This window comes from Monodelphis domestica, chromosome 4 (assembly GCF_027887165.1).
Source record: "Monodelphis domestica isolate mMonDom1 chromosome 4, mMonDom1.pri, whole genome shotgun sequence".
Classification (NCBI taxonomy): Eukaryota; Metazoa; Chordata; class Mammalia; order Didelphimorphia; family Didelphidae; genus Monodelphis; species Monodelphis domestica.
The window spans coordinates 162,445,299-162,462,774 of NC_077230.1; the positions used below are offsets into that span (position 1 = coordinate 162,445,299).

The 17,476-nt window shown below is 37.5% G+C and overlaps 1 protein-coding gene across 1 annotated transcript in view; it reads left to right on the plus strand.

Annotated features, from left to right (window-relative positions):
* The window catches only part of GALNT5 (polypeptide N-acetylgalactosaminyltransferase 5), a 76,272-nt gene that overhangs the window by 9,677 nt on the left and 49,119 nt on the right, over positions 1-17,476 (plus strand). The gene's annotated exons all lie outside the window — the stretch shown is intronic.

Consider the following 17,476-nt stretch of genomic DNA (forward strand, 5'->3'; position numbering starts at 1 on the left):
AAAGATTTAATCAGAAAAAAATGATTAGAGAATAACACAAGGGAATGTGTTGTCTTTTGATTGAATAATTCAGTGGAATAGGAAGGCATAAGTTAGAGGGTTTGGCTGGCCAAGCTCTTGTTCTCCCTACATGTGGATTCATGAAAAAGTTACCAAGTGCTAGGACTAGTCTGGAAAGGATAATAACCAGGAAAAGCTTATGGAATGGTTTGAATTTGGGAGCCAGTGGTGTGGGCAAAGAATTTCAAGTGGTGGCAAATAGAATGATTGAAGATATAGAAATAGGGATTAGCATAGCACATATCAGAAAATCAGGAGGCACCTTAATCTGAACCTTTTGTTTATAAATGGGAAAACACAAGACTAGAGTGGTTGCATTCTTCTGCATGACTCCAGTTTTGTAATCAGAGTGACTCAGCTCTCTATCACCATTATATAAAATAATAGCTAATAGCTAATGCCTATGCAGTGCTTACTATGTTCCAGGCACTGTGTTAAATGCTTTATGAGGGTATATGTGTATGTTTCACCATACTTTGTGGGATCTATTTCTGTATGTGTGTATATATATCTGCATATATATACACACATGTGTATAATAATCCTGATAAAATCATGTTAATGTGGCATAATCATCAGCTTGATTCCTGAAGGACTATAGAATTCCATTCAATTAAATCAATATTATTGAGTACCTAAGAGACAGCTTGATTTATTAGGTAGAGCAGAGGTGACAAAAACCCAGTCTGTGGGCTGCAATCGACCCACAATACTACAGAGTAAGGCCTAAATCAGATTAACATTTAATTGGGAAATATTTTTAAATTAAATAAAAATAAAACATAGATCATCATCACTTGTGGTTTTCTAAGTCAATATATGACTACATGGTTCTGTTTCAATTTGAATTTGTTACCACTAGGGAAAAGGATCAATCTTGGATTCAAAGCCTGGGTTCAAGACCTACCTCTGACACAGATATACATTTGAACAAATCACATAATATCTTTGTGGTCCAGGACACTTTCTAAGGTTCCAAGTGATAGTTGAGTCTCTGATGACTCTCAGGGGAGGGAATTTCTACCTGGGAGTTCCTCAATACCAATAAAATTATAGGTCCATTACTTTTTCCCTTCTGCAAAAAAAAAAAAAATTAAGGACCTACTATGTTAGACACTACAAATATTGTTATGATGAACAACAAAAATAGACCCTGTCTTCAGGGCAGGTACAGAAGAATAAAACAAGGTACAGTGTACTCAAGGTAAAAAAGAGAGTAAGACAACATGTCTTCATTAAAAAAATGTTCCTTTTTATCAAGAGTGTAAACACTAATATATTTACAGATATATAATAAAATGTGCACAGAATATATACAGTATGATTATGGATAGCATGTAATTGCATGTAACTAGCATGTAAGAGAGTGGGTTGGTACTAGATTTGAAGAGAGGAATATTTGGATTTTAATCCTGCCTCAGATACTTACTATCTTGTGACCCTGGGAAAATCCCTTAACTGAAGTCTGCCTTGGTTTCTTCATCTGTAAAATAGAAATGATAACAATAATAGCACTTACCTCTCAGGGTTTCTATGGGATAAAATGAGATTATATTTTTAAGCACTTTGCAAAACTTAAAGCTTTTATTATTATTACTATCATTACCATTATTATAATACATAAAGATGAGATCTAAAGTACATTTAAAAAAAACCTAGTGTTTCACACAATTCCTGGCTTACAGTAGGTATTTAATAAATGCCTGTTGAGGGGCTAAGTAGAATGTTGAACTATGAGTTAGAGGAACTCTTCAAATCCTATTTCCACCTCTTATAACCTCTGTGACCATGGGTAAGTCATTGAACATTTCTGGGCATCAGTTCCCCATCTACTAAATGAGAGGCTTGGACCAGATGAACTTGGAGATCAATGCGAACTCCAACCCTATGATCCTATGAAGAAAGTTTCATTGAGGAATTGGCACAGAAGTTTAGCCTTATAGGAAGAGAATAATTCCAAAAGGCAAAGATGTAGAGGATAATTATGCCAGGTTTCAGAACTAACTTGAGTGGCTACCCAGGGTGGAGATGAGTTCAGGTCCAGATCCTTTGGCCGGGTTGTAGAGTACATAAAAGGGAATCATGTAAAATAGAACTGGAAAGGTAAATAATTGAAGGCAGATTGTAAAGGTTTCTAGTTTCTCTTCTGAACTCTGGTCCTGAATCACCAGCTGCTTACTGTGTATTTCCCATAGTTTTCTCAAACTCAAAATATTCAAAACAGATATTGTGATATTCCCCTCAAAGTCTATACATTTTGCTACTTTCCCTGTCTCTGCAGAAAGTTCTATCATTTTCTAGTCACTCAGGGTCATAGTCTTGGAGTCAACTGCTATACTTCAGTCTCCCTCACCCTCATCCCTGAGTATCTTCCATCTCATCTGTACACTTCTCTTCATCTTAGTTTAGGCGTTCATTACTTTTCACTTGAACAATTTCAATAGCCTCCTAAGTGCCTCTCATTCTTCCACCTCTCCCATCTATTTTCCACACAATTGCCAAAATGATATTCTTAAAGCACAGATTAAACCACAATACTCCCTGACTCAATAAGTTCCAGTGTCTCCCTTTTGGATTATACATTAACTCTCCATCAGACTCTCAGAGACTAAGCCAAACTATTCTATTTATTGGCCTTCATGCATACTCTTCCATATGTTCATTGTACTTCTAAATATACCCCAAAAAGCATTTCCTCCTCCCATCTAACTTAAAATCCTTTCCTTCTTGTTGTTCAATCATTCAGTCAAATCTAACTCTTTATGACTCCATGAACCACAGTACATCAGACTCTTCTGTCTTTCACTATCTCCTAACATCTATCCAAGTTCATGTTCATTGTTTCCATGACACCATCTCATCCTCTGACATCACTTTTTCCTTTTGCCTTCAATCTTTCCTAACATCAAGGTCTTTTCCATTAATTTCTACCTTCTTGTTTTGAGGCCAAAGTAAGTTTCAGCATCAGTATTTGGGGAATAGTCTGAATTCAATGAATAATCTGAATTAATTTTTAAGTAAAACTGAGTTGATCTCCTTGCTATCAAAGAGACTCTCAAAAGTCTCCAGTATGACAGTTCAGAAGCAGCAGTTCTACAGAGCTCAGTTTTCCTTATAGTCCAACTCTCACAGTCATATATTGCTGCTTGGAAAAATAGCTTTGTATAACCTGGTGATTTTTCTGCTTTTTAGTATATTGTCCAAATTTGCAATTGCCTTTCTTCCAAAGAGCAAGTATCTTAATTTCATGCTTCAGTCACCATCTAAGAATATAGAATATGATGCCACATCCATTTCTTATCACTTTATTTGTCAGGAAGTGAGGGGACCATTTGCCAAGATCTTAGTTTATTTATGTTAAGCCTCAAACAAACTTTTACATCCTTATCTTTTCCTCTTATCAAAACAGAGTCAACTATATATCTGAGACTGTTGCTATTTCTCCCAGCACTTTAATTCCAGCTTGGCATTTTGCATATTTATATTGTATATATATTGTATATTTACAATATACAGTCTTACTCTACTCCTTTCTCACTTTTAAATCAATCAATTAATCCATGTTTGGTTCTAACTGTTACTTCTTGACCCACATACAGGTTCCTCAGGAGAAAAGTAAGATGATTTAGTATATCTCTTTAAAGATTGCTCCCATTTTGTTGTGATCCATACAGTCAAAGGATTTAATGTACCCAAAAGGCAGTAGCAGATATTTTTCTGGAACTCCCGTCCTTTCATCATAATCCAGGAAATGTTGGCATTTTGGTTTCTAGCTTTTCTGCCTCTACAAAAACCAGCCTTAGAATTCTCTCCACGTTTAAAACTTAGCTCAAGCACCACCTTTTATGTTTGGTCTTTTCTGAGTCACTAATCCCACAAACACACCAATAATCCCCAAACTATCTTGTATTTACTTTGTATATATTTTCTGTTTAGTTACATATGCCTTTTCCCTTGTTATAATGTAAACTCCTAGAAGGAAGGAACTGTTTCTTCCCTGTACTTTTCTCTTTAGCGTGTACCACAAATTCTGGCATATAGTAGGAGCACTTAAAAATACTTCTTGAATAAATGTTATAGGTTATGGGTAGCAATTTCCTTCTTGCTTTCAAGTCCCACAGTGCTTATGGAGGAAATGGGGTTAGGGATACAACTCAAAATCTTCATCAGTGACACATAAAAAATGTTGGGCCCTAACTAGCAGAGTTTTATATGTGTTAAATGGTTAAAATACATAACCGTTATAATAACTAGTGTAATTGTCCATAGCTTTGGGCTGCTGCTCTGCTTCTTGCCACTGTTGTGGGTCTGTGATGTGAGGTTAGAGAGCAGCCTTGCCAAGTACAACTCTGGTAGTCATTCAAGTCACAATGAGTAAGTTGAGACTGAATAGACAACCTCATAGGAGAATACACAAGGTAGTGTGTAGCTAGTAAATAGTTAGGGTGTGTATTGTGTGTTCCTAAAGGACTCAGTTTATCTGGATACAATTCTCTTCATTCTGACTGTTTCTCAGGGATGGAATTGAGCAGAAGCAAAAACAAGATTCCTCTTGTGCTCAAATTATTCCCTAATATTTCAAACTCATTGCAACAAATTGGGGTTTTGAAAACAACTGCCATAGCAGTGTTGACTATTTAATTCCTCCTAAATTCTAAAGGAAATAGTTCTCTTCTGGGCAGAAAAGTACCCTAATCGTCTTCTGCTTCATTGTTAAGGATTAATCCTAGTGTGTATGATGATTGATTTGTATGAGGAGACTAGAGGCAAGGTGCCAAATTGGCCCATTACTGCAGACTTCTTCATGAATCAATTGTCTCAGGTAGAGAGGTGACAATGAAAATGGAAAATAAGGGATAAATGTGGAAAAACATTTTGAGTGGGGGTTGATGATTCTCTAATTACATCATTCATTTAGTGCATATATTGACTTACTATATAATAATAAGTTAGATAAGATATGGTGAGACTTGGGAAGTCCTTTAAATCCAGGATGAAGAGTTTCTACTTAAAACTAATCTAACTAATTCACATCAACAAATTAAGCTTCTTTGGCATGCAGAATACTGGCAATTTGATTGGACAGAGATAAATTAGGGGGATAAGATATGTACAATAGACCATAATAGAAAATAATAAAACATGACATCTGTATGCAACACATACAATATACTGTACTAGGTCCAGGGGAGATTGACAGTGTCAGAGATAGCTTCATGGAGAAGATGACATTTGAGTTGAGCTGTGAAGCTTGCATGTTGATGGGGAAGGAATTGGAGATAAGAAGTTGGATTCTAGACAAGGAAGAAGGTGAGCAAAATGACAGATTCTAAAAGGTGCAAAGTCTATAAAAACACCAAGTAATCCAATTTGGCTGAAGTACAGAGTACATGAAAAGAAGTAGTATGAGATAAGGCTGGAAAGATTTCACCTCATAGGTAATGGAAAACAATCACATATTGTTAAACAGATGACTGACACTGTATAAGTCAGTCAGTCAACAAACATTTCTTTAAGCACTCATTTTCCAGACATGATGCTAAGTGGTAAGTGCTAGGAATGCATGTTCTTGTGAGGGAGACGCCATCCAAACAACTATATTGTCCCTTAGAGTTGACAACCACTGCCTCTTTTCCTAAAACTTTCTTATCTAATCCTTTGCTTTGGAAGCCAAGGATAGTTTTTGCTCTTCATTACTGGAATTCATTGCATTCAGCACTAAGGAAAAAAAATAATCTCAGTGAAGTGAAACACAGGCAGTCTTGTCCACTAAAACCAGGGAAATTTTGCTTGGAAATGCCATCTTTACGGAGAGTAAATCATTCTTCTGGCCAACAGCTGGAGTCAAGATGTCATCCTGAAAAGGTCCCTATTTTAAGAGTTTGCTTTCTTAAGTCTACATTTAGTGGAAGTAGGTTTAAATAGATGTTTGCTGCCAGAGTTTAGGTTTTAAAATTACACTTAAAAAAATAAACTGTGGCACCATGCCTTTCCTACCACTTCTATGTGCCATCACAGAACTTGATTACTTAATTTGATGTTTGCCATACTGAGGAACCCTGGCAAGCTACTCAGTGAACCAATTAAGCTCATCCTCCAGACTCTTTTTGCCCAGAGTTTCAATTATAGGCCAAAGAGGGCTATACAACTGTACATCAATAATTGGCTTCTTCCTCATGCAGCCAAAGTGAGGTTTTCATTAGTAACTTTGAAAAATGTCCAAATAATACTTCTCTCCAGTGAGAAAACAATTTGAATTATTGTAGAAGAAGCTTTCAATTTCAGAGCATTTTGTCCAAGTCCCATAAGGTCAGATTACTTTGGTAGGAGCACAGAAACCAAGTTCAACCCTAATGTTCCAGATGCTTCTGATATGAAGGAACTGGCCTACTTCCCTCCTCTGACACTGCTACCACCCTAGTACAGGACATCATCCATGTTGTTCAGTTGTTTCAGTCAAGCCTGACTCTTTGTAACCTATTTGGGGATTTCCTTGGCAAAGATACTCAGTGATTTGCCATTGCTTTCTCCAGTAGCTTATTGTACAGATGAGGAAACTGAGACAAATAGAGTTAAATGACTTGCCCAGAGTCACACAACTTGTTAGTGTCTGAGGCCAGAAGTTGTTTGCTATTTCTTTCTCTGGCTCATTTTATAGATGGGGAAACTGAGGCAAACAGTGTTAAATGATGTATGAGGGTCATACAGCTAGCAAATGTCTGAAGTCAAATTTGATCTTAGGAAGATGATTCTTCTGATACTCTTTATACACTGTGCCACCTACCTAGCTGTGTAACAGTTAAACTTTAGGGGAGACTGAGGCAGGTAGAAATTAGTTTCTTTCTGCAAGGAGTATTATATTTATGAGGTTTATTACAGATTAAGGATTTAAGACTATACAAGTAAGAAAAGGCACGTGCCAGGTGGGCCATAAGGCCCACCCAAAATTTCACTCACATCATGAGGCGCTTCTGTTTGCCAGCAGAGACAGGAAGTAAAGAGACCCCGCCTACAGGGAAGACCCTTTAAATAAAATCTTGCTCTCATCCCAGGTGAGAATTCAATGAGATTAGAGGGCATTCTGGGAGCTAGCAAGGACTCCTGGGGAATGGAGTCCAGAGTTCAAATCTCAATTTCACAGCTGCCCCATCTCATGCCTAGGCTATTGACTGATGGGTGAGACTGCCTCCTGTCTTTCCCCATTCCAATTCATCCACCATTTATTTGACTATCAAAATGATCACTTTAAAGAGCCAGTCTGACCATGTGACCCCTTATTCCTATAAACTCCAGTAGTTTCCTTTTACCTCCAGGATCAATAAGAAAGTCCTCTGGCTTTCAAAGCCCTTCAAACTGACATTTTCTTCCCCTTTCAATCTTCTTATACTTTCTCCTTTCTGCATACCATACTATCTTTACTGTTTCTCCCATAAGATGCTCCTATCTTCTGGCTCAGAGCACTTTCTCTGGCTGTCCCTCATTCCTGGAAATCTGTTCCTCCTCATCTGTACCTTGGGCTCCTCTGGCTTCTTTTAAGCCAAACTTTAGCTAAATTCCCACCTTCTATAAAATGTCTTTCCCAGTCTTCCTTAATCATAGTGCTTTCCCTCTGAAATTCTCTCTCATTATCCTCTTTCTGCCTTGTTTGTACACAGTTGTTTGCATGCTGTCTCCTCTATCAGATTAGGAGCTCATTGAGGGAGGTATTGTTCTTTACCTTCCTTTCTTTGTATCTCCAGCATTCAAAGCAGTGTCTGCCATGTAATAAGCATTTAATAAAGACATGCTGACTGCTGATTGACTTAATTTATGAGAATGTCAAACTTCTGCCTTGAGCTCCCACTTAGAAGCCAGGGACCCTGATGGAGAAATCTATGTAGCTTGAATAGGCAAAGAAGCAGGCAAGGAAGAATATTGCCCATAATGTATCAAACAGCAAGTTTCATTGAAAAAAGAGAAAAATCATAAATATCCTCTTTCAACAATAATAAATAATGGTATTATAATTTTGAACTGGAGAGGGCCTTTAGAAGTCAACTAGTCTAAACTCTTCATTTAACAGAAGGGAAATTGAGACACAGGGAAGTTGTGACTTTCCCAACATTCCACAGTAGTTGAACCTAGTGTCTTAAGATGCAAGAACTAAGAATCTTTTCATTGGGTCACTGATTTAGTAATCAAAGGGATCTTAGCAATTAATAAGATCAATATTTTCCTTTTATCCAGAGAGAAACTAGAGGTTGAGGGTAGGGGAGTGATTTGCCCCAGCCTCAAATGGAATAAACAGCAGAAGTTTTTAATTCAGGTTTTTTGGGCACAAAATTCACTACTCTCACTTCTAAGAATTCAGGCTGTCCTACAAAGCACTGCAATAAATATTCCCCAATGTTTCTTATAGCCCCAATATTAGAAACTCTCATCCTATGGTCCTTTGGAAAGGACAGTCAACTGCACTGTTGCCCTCTGTGAAAGTCACACCTCAAGATATAGGCAGTGAAGAAGTCAGCTTGTTTGTGAGACCCTGTGGGAGGCAGATATTCTCCACTGCTATCTGTTGATGTGTGTAATCTTAAATTCTAATTATTCTTCTTTCTCTTCCATACTAACTGATGAAATCTCTTAAAAATTATTTCCCATGACAGTATATTAGATATCTTAGAACAGGAAAGGATTGTATAGTCCTTATTCTCAAAGGAAATAAACTTTAAAATTGTGATTCTCGACTCTTTCTTCTCCTCTTCCCTACATTCTTCTCATTCCTTCTATCCCTACCCTTCTTCTCAACTCCCAGTAACAATGAGCTGTGAAGAACTCAAAGAAGGTGGGTATTGGTACTTAGCTGCATAGAGATTGGGATGGGAACAAGCTCAAAGGCCACACAGTGTAACAAAGACCAGATTTCACATTAGTCATTGCCTAAAACTACTGTAAAATCTGCCAAGTTTCTCCCTTCCTGATCTTTCTCTGCCTAACTATTTTCTTCTACCTAATTTTATCTCTGACCTCTTCAGCATGTTTGCTAATTGTGCTTCTCTGCTCTAGACAATAAGAGTTCTAAGCTCAATTGTCACAGCACAGTAAAACTGCCCAACATATTCAATAAAATGAGTGGTTTTTAAATTACACATTTCAACTTCCATTGACGAGTATATATAAATAAGGGCTTCATAGAAAAAGTAAATAAATATGCAAAATGATACAAAATGAAACAAGAGATTATAAATTGTTTTATATTACTCATCTGTCCTGATTGCTGTAACAAAAATTCAGTATTTCATGTCTAGCTTCTATGCTATTGAAAGCCATTGCACAACCTTTTTCCATGCCTGGAATACCTTCTCTCCTTACAAATTAGAATTCCTTAGTTTTCTTTAGATAATTTCTAAGAAATATTAATATGCCAGGATTCTATCCTATTGAGGGGAGAACTGGATTGAGTTGGAAGGGATGGTAAAGATCATTTAGTCCCACTCCTTCATTTTATAGATGAAGAAACTGAGGTTCAGGGAGTACTAATAACTTTACCCAAGATCACACAAGTGGTAAATACTAGAACAAGAGTTTAAATCCAGAGATCCTGACTCCATATCCTTTATACTAAATTATCTCCACCAAAGCAAACAATTGTCAAATAATCATCAAAAGTCAATATGATTCTTACTGAATATGCTTTTGTATGTCAGTACAGAAAGAGCATTGTACTAGTAGGCAAGAGATGTAGGTTTTAGGTCTGCCCTTGCCAATTTTTAGCTACATGACCTTGAACCATTCAATTAATTTTAATAATTATTTAACACTTTCATGTCGGTATGGACTTTTTCTATAATATTATATTTTAAGTGATGTATTACTTCTTCAGTTTTAGAGATAAGGAAATTAATGCTCAGAGAAGTTAATGTGACTTAGATCAAACAGCTCAGAGTAACCAGTAAATCCAGGAGCCAGAATTATTAACACTTTTTCAGTACTGTGTCTACTATAACCAGAGTTTCTTCATATAGTCTATGAAGATGTTCATTTTTCTATTTCATTGAGTTATTGTAGGGATCAAAGTGTGTTTGGAGGTTCAATCTCAGTTCAAAAGAATTTGCCATTCAAGATTTGTTCATCTTAGGCAAAGCTTTTTTTTTGAAGTTATGGAGGAGATGTGGTCCAGCTAGTGGAAGTGAAGTCCTTGCTTCTTTTTGTGGATGGAGTCGCCTTCCCCAGGAGTAGTGAAGGATAGGCTGTGTATAGAGGAAAAAGACAAGGTCATTCTGTCTCTATCCCCTAGGCTGGACTAAAGGAGATAGACAGGAGCCCCTAAGTAGCTCTACAGGTGAAAACTAATGGAATATCCCAGGATGGCTATTCATTGGCAAGAGCCAGCTGTCCTGATGAGCATCCCTGCCCTTGGACCTGTGCTCAGGCTGAAATCATTTGATGCTCAGGGGTTCCAGCTCCCATAAGCACCCATGGCCTTGGACACATGCAGGAGTCTGGACTGATGTCATTTGGTGCCTGCCTCTGGAGTCCAGGGGGATTTCAGCCCCCATCAGGATGAGAAAACTGGCAGAGGATTACAAAACAGAAACTAGTAATGTAAGGTGGTACTGTGCCATCTACCCCCCCCAATTTTAGTCTCACTGTTGTCTCACTCAGTAGACCATTACCAAGACACTGTAAAGTGATTCAAGTTAAAGTGATTCAAGTGACTCATGTTTCTAAAACCCGATAGCACAGGTTGATTTTTAATAAGTTATTTTTACAAAACATGGATCTGTATATTTAGGGATTTACTTATGGCTAAACTTTTCTAAATGAGTTGCTATTCAGACAAAAAGAAATTCTTTTATTGAACTATACCTTCTTCTTATCAATGGCTGGGGAAGAAAGTACCAATAATTTTAAGGTCTTAGAGAAAATAATTTAATTCTGGGTATAGTTCTTCAGTAAGACATTCTTTTCTCCTCAAGATCCATTTGAAGATACTAGAGCTTAGGGAGTGAAGGTCCCCTGAAGGCCCCACATCAAGGCTCTAGTTGAATTGCAAATAGAAGTTGAGAAAATCTTCCCATCGACCTTTTGTTCAAGCAAGTGAAGACAGAGACCTGACCCAGACATCACATTTTGACTGTTATGGAATAAAATGAAAAATTCATAAAAGTGGGAGAAAATGTTATCATTCCCTCAAATCTACTGATTTTTAAGCTGTCTTTATTTGATAGGCGACATTCAAATGCTATTCCTTGCCTAGCATTCAGTGTAGGCAATCTAGGAGAGCTGAAAGTGTCACTTTCAAAGTCTCTTGATAAATGATGAGTTTGATCATTTCAGATTCAGAAACTACTTTTGAGAGGGTCATCCAGTTATAGTATGTCTATTAACAGGGGAAATGATGTTACTTTTGATCTTTCCCCATTTCCACAAAGTTACAGTTGATTTCAGCTTTAGTCCTAACACAGGATCTCTTGCATTCAAATATGCAATTAATATTTGTTGAATAAATGAATGTAGGAATGAATATTTATTCTCTACTAGTTCACAAACCACAGCTGTCTGAACCCTTCTCAAACAAGACAAATTTCTTATCTACAAACATTTTAATAGGACTGTGTGCTACAATATTATATGCTATGGGTTTACAACAAGGATTCTTAACATCAGATCCATGAACTTTTTTTTATAGTTCCATTTTGATAGTAATGGTTTCCTTTGTAATCCAGTGTTTGGGGCTTTATACATTTAAAAACATGACTCTAAGGAGATCACCAAATTCCCAAAGGGATCCATGATCCACAAAAAAGGGTAAGAATGCCATATTTATAGAGTAAGAAATTATTGAGCCTGTTCTTTAGGAAATAATAACCCCATAAAGTAGTTTATGATTTGGCTGGTTGCTATTCTAACAGATAAATGCTGGGCATACATTTTTTATCTGAATAAAAAAGCCATGTAACCACAAGAAAGTTTGGGAATGATGTGCATTATCATGACATTGAAGAAATAACTATAAGCTGCCAATATCAGCAAGTTGAATAAATTACTTCAAAAAGCCCTGGGGATTGTTGCCATGAGAAAAGTTTCTCTGGGCTTTAGGTCTTTCTCTGTAAAATAAGGAAATTGAGTTAGATGATTTTTAGAACAATCCCAATTCCAAAAGTTTATGATTCAAGAGCATAATTAATCTAAAAGTCAGTGATTTTGAAACTGATTCTGTTAAGCATCCTGGGCCTTAGCACAAAAGGATCATTCTTAGCTTAAAATAATGTCACATATTGCCAGGGGGCAATGAGTCAGGAATTCCATCCAATGAACTATATAATAACCTGGATTACTAATATTTTGAGGTACTTGAGGAGACTGGAGAAAAAAAACCAATTCACTAAAATGCTCTAAATCAGAGCTGTCATGAAATCAGAGTTTTGTCCTAGAATGCCAAATTTAAGGGACTCTGACCTTGTATGCAGTTTTTTACCAACATAGAAACAACAAAACTTAGCACTTAGTAATATGATATTTATATAGTGCTTTAAGATTTGCAAAATCTTTTATAAATGTTTTATTTTATCCCCAGAAAGTGATATTGTTATCCCATTTTTATAGATGAAAAAACTGAAACAGACAAAGGTTAATTGGCTCAGTGTCACACAGCTAATATGTCTCTGATTTGACTTGAACTCATGTCTCCCTAATTCCAAGTTTGGCACTCTTTCTATTGCATCAAAGTTCTGCCTTCCCCTCCCCACCAAAGAAGGACCTACTTGTGTTGTTTCCTCTCAGTATTTGCCCCAAGAGCAAAATTTCCTAGTTATGGCTATGTTACAGAATGATGGAGAGCAGCAACATGGCCCCAAGGAAACTGAGGCAAAATCTAGGCAAAAATAGCTTTTGACCACTCAGATTATTCCTTTGAATTGAGATGCGTTGTACTGAGAGAGAATGGGCTCTGTTTCTCACCAGATGGCTTCAGAAGTCCCTCTCTAAGATTCTTTGTGGGCAGCATTAGGCTGTGCTGGTATTTAAGGCTAATGTTAGGAGACAAACGCTAATGGTAGGATCTGCACATAGTAAGTTTCTGAAATATTGATTTGTTGGACTGTTTGAAAGAGAGCTGAATTAGGAGTCCAAAGACCTGGCTTTGCATTCTCCTGCTATTACTGACCTCGGGTCTCAGTTTCTTCTTGTTTTATGAGTAATTAAGGAGGGAGATTAAATCATTTCCAAGGTTCCTTCTAAGTCTAAATCTTTTGAAGTTTAAAGGAATGTTATACTCATATTTGCTGATCCACTGGAAGATTTTTATTTAAATATATATATATATATATATATATATATATATATATTAGCCAGATATGTATTAGAAAGACGATAGCTTTAAAGAAAATTAGAGTTTACATTTATATAAAATTTTAAGGCTCCTTATAAGATTAACAATGTTTTACATGTTTTCTTATTTTGATTCTTAAAATAAAAGTGTGAGGCAATTCTGAATTTGCCCTACACTAGTGAAATTGAGAAGGTGCTGACACACTTGTAGTCCTTTAGTAGGGAGAGAACACAGTTTAGCAGCTAATTAACGGAACTAATTAGTTAACATCAGAATCTACCAGATGGTTTGCTTCTTTTCCCCAACTCTGCCTTCTTTTTGTACCCTGAATGAACTCTGTTCTAATTTGACCCAACCCTATTCCCAACTCTGATGGTGGCCTCTCCAGCAGAGGACTTGAAATATCTCAGAGTTTTCCATCCTCTTTCCAAACATAAGAATCTTAAGGTCTCCATAAACTAGTAAATCCTTTCTTTAAACACGTGTAAGTTTTCCTAGTCTTAAAAAACTTTCACTCCTATCTCTTTGAACTCTCTTCCCTTTCTTGGCCAAACTCTTTAAAAAAAAAAGAAAAGAAAAACAGTTCACTTTCCAGACCACCACTTCCTCTCTTTTCACTCATTCCTTCATCTTTTGTAATCTTGCCACCATCCTCAGGATCTTTTCTCCAAAATGCTTTGTCCTCACTCATCTTAAATTTAATCCGGACTGTGCATGCAAGGGAGGATGTCTGCCATGTGTGTGTGCACTCACACCAGCTAGGGAGGTAAGTACTGGAGAAAAATGGGGGAGAGTGGGACAGAAGGTCCTGGTGAAGAAGAAGAGAAGTTTGTAGGAAGTGAGTCAGAGGGAGAAATGAAAGCCTCCCACTCCCTGCCTGCAACTGCATCAACCCTGCTTGGTTTAACTATCATCTCACTGTCAGTTACCACCAGATTTACTAAATCTCTTCCCTGAGCTTTAATCTGGCATCTCCAATTGACCTATTGGACATTTCAACTGGATTTCCCCCAAATCTTTCCATTTAACTCACCTGACTCAAATGATCTTTCTCCTTTAGCCTACTCCTCCTCCCAACATCCCTCAATTCTAGTCTTCCTCATCCCACATGGCCAAATGTTGGTTTCAGATTTAGCATTTTACACACACCTCCCAAAGTGATTACATTCAGGTGTGGGAATATAGGATCATGTTGCCCTCCAACTCAATCAACTCCAATGGCTTCCCTTTGTCTCTAGGAACAGACAGAAACTATTCTTGATCTTTTAGAGATATTCACAGCCTTGGCCCAACTTATCTTTCCTCATCTCCTTCTTTCACTCTGTGATTCAGCCAAATTGTCCTTCTCTCTGTGTTCTCCCACAGAACACTTAATACCCTACTTTGTGTCTTTGCCAAGGCCATCCCCCATCGCCACTTCCTCCTAGCCTACCTTGCTTCCTTCAATATTCAGCTTCTATAGACCAGGGCACTAGCAAGGTTGGAATTAAAACGACCTCTTTCTTGACCCCAAAACCTGCTAGTGTCCTAGTTTGTGTTTAATTGTTTTTTATTTATTCATTTTTTGGGGTTTTTTCTGCAAATACTTACGTAAGTACTTGTTGTCCCCCATTAGAAAAGTAAACTGGAATGTAAGGAACCTTCACTGTATTTGTCTTCTCAACAGAGTACCAGGAATAGAGTTGAGTGCTTAAAAATACTGTATTTGAAACCAAGTAAGTTCTTGCCGAAGATATGCTTTGTCTTACTTTCTGCAGAGGGGAATGGAAGGGAAAAGTGTAAACACTTATAAAGCACCAACTGTATGCCAGACACTATGCCAAATGCTCTAAGAATATCGCATTTGAGCCTTACAACAACCGGTAGAGGTAAATATATTATTATCTCCATTTACTATTGATAAAAAAAAAAACTGAGGTAAATAGAAGTTAAGTGACTCATCAGGGTCACACAACTATTAAATGTCTGAGTCCCAGTTCCAAAATTGCTCATTTTTGTTCTAGAAGTAGTGAGAACAAGCATTATAGACAAGGAAACTGAGGAACAGTGAGGTTAAATAAGTAGAAAGCCAAATCTTCTGACTCGCAGCCCTCTGCTCTCTTGACCCTACCATGCCATCCTCCCAGGACAGACATGGCACCCTACAGCCTCAGCCTGTAGGCTAGAGTCATTGCTATACCAACAAGAAATACATACTGCAGACTGAGTTTCCCGACCCCATAAAGGCATCTTTTCTAAACACCAGTGGTTGGTTTTTCTGGTGGATGGAGCAGTGTTTCCTGGATGGTAAAGGAGCAAGAGCCACATTGGCAGACCAGAGGAAGCTGCCGTCCAATAGATCCCAGTCAAGGCAGGGAGATGGCATCGTGCCAGCACAGAGGTAGCAGAAGTCACAAGACGAGGAAAACGCCCCAGACCCGCGGCAGCCAGAGCATACACTAGCACCAGGTTCTCACTTGGGAGCAACCAATCAAGATAATTTCAAGGGTGGCTACCGTGAAGCAGATGTAGTCTCCGTGAGACAGCCCTGGATGGGCTGCAAAGGAGACATCAGCTTAATTACTTGGTAATTATGTATACTGCTGTACACATATGCTTGCTTGCCTGCAAAGAAAAGGAAAGAAAATACCCTTGGGCAGACGTTGTCGAAACTGCAGATGAGAGTACCAATTAGGACCCATTCAACGGCAAAGACTGGCTTTAATATTTTATATTTAAAATAGGTCATAATGCCATCCTGTGGCTCACACTCTACTCCCAGGAAGAATTCATGGCTTGTATTCATAGTAAAACAAGGAGTATATTAATAGTATGCTATTATATGGAATAGTATAGTATTATACATAATATAATAATCATAATCATAATGATCATCACATTATAGCTCAGACTTATCATCTTTTGATCTTTTGACAATTTTAAAACTATTTGTATAGCATTTTAAAGTTTGCAAAATGGTTTACACATAATTTTCTCATTTGAACTTCAATCCTATGAGACAGGTACTGTAGATATTAACTGAGACCCAAAGAAAGGAACAGAAATGGACTGCCTGTGATCACACAGCCAGGGAGTGACAGAGAGAACTTGCAAATAGAAATTTTTGACTCCACGCCCAGCATCTGATTGTTTGCTGCCTTAAATGAATGCTCCAGGGTCATAGAAGGAATAGGTAGCCTAGTGGAGTTAGGAAGCTCTGAACAGTTCAGTACTCATTCTGTTGTTCCCCAATAATAAGAAGCAACACAAATAGAACTAGGATCAAAAGACAGTAGGAACAGATGGGTTCAAGCCTCTGCTCTTATGACTCTCTGTGTAACCCTGGGAAAGTCATTTAAGGCAATAAACATTTACTAAGTATCTATTTTATTCTCACTCATAAAATGAGGGCTTTAGCTTTAAATATTATAATACTCATTTTACATGAATGTAATGATACAGAAAAACTAAATAACCTATTCAAGGCCTTCTTCTAACTAAAAAGTAGCAGAATTCAGCCTCAGCTGCAGAATTTCTGACTCCAAACCCAGGAGTTTCCACTATGCCATGTGACCTGTTGCTTTAGATTTTTTAAAATAGTATTATAATTTTACAATCTTCAGTTTCCGTCAATCGCCCATCTAGATGTAGTGGTACATGGCTGTAGTCTCTGCTATTGATGAAGCTGACCCTGGTGCATGCCTTGAACTCAGGAATTCTGCAATGCAAGAGGACTGAGGTTAGGAGAGCATCTATACTGTCTGGCATCATTGTGGTAAGCCTTTAGGGCTGAGGGAAGGGGAAATCAGGCTGATTAAGGAGGGGATGAACCCACCCAGATTAAATGGATGGATAGATGGATGGATATATAGATAAAATAAATAAGGAAGGAAGGAAGGAAGGAAGGAAGGAAGGAAGGAAGGAAGGAAGGAAGGAAGGAAGGAAGGAAGGAAGGAAGGAAGGAAGGAAAAATGAATTAATGAATGAATGGTTATGTAAATAGGTTAATAAATACATAGATGGAAAGCTAGATGGATAGACAGAAAAATAGAGGAATAGATGGAGAGAAATAATTTACAATTACATAACATTTATTTTGCTTCTAATGCCTTGGCTTGTATATAACAA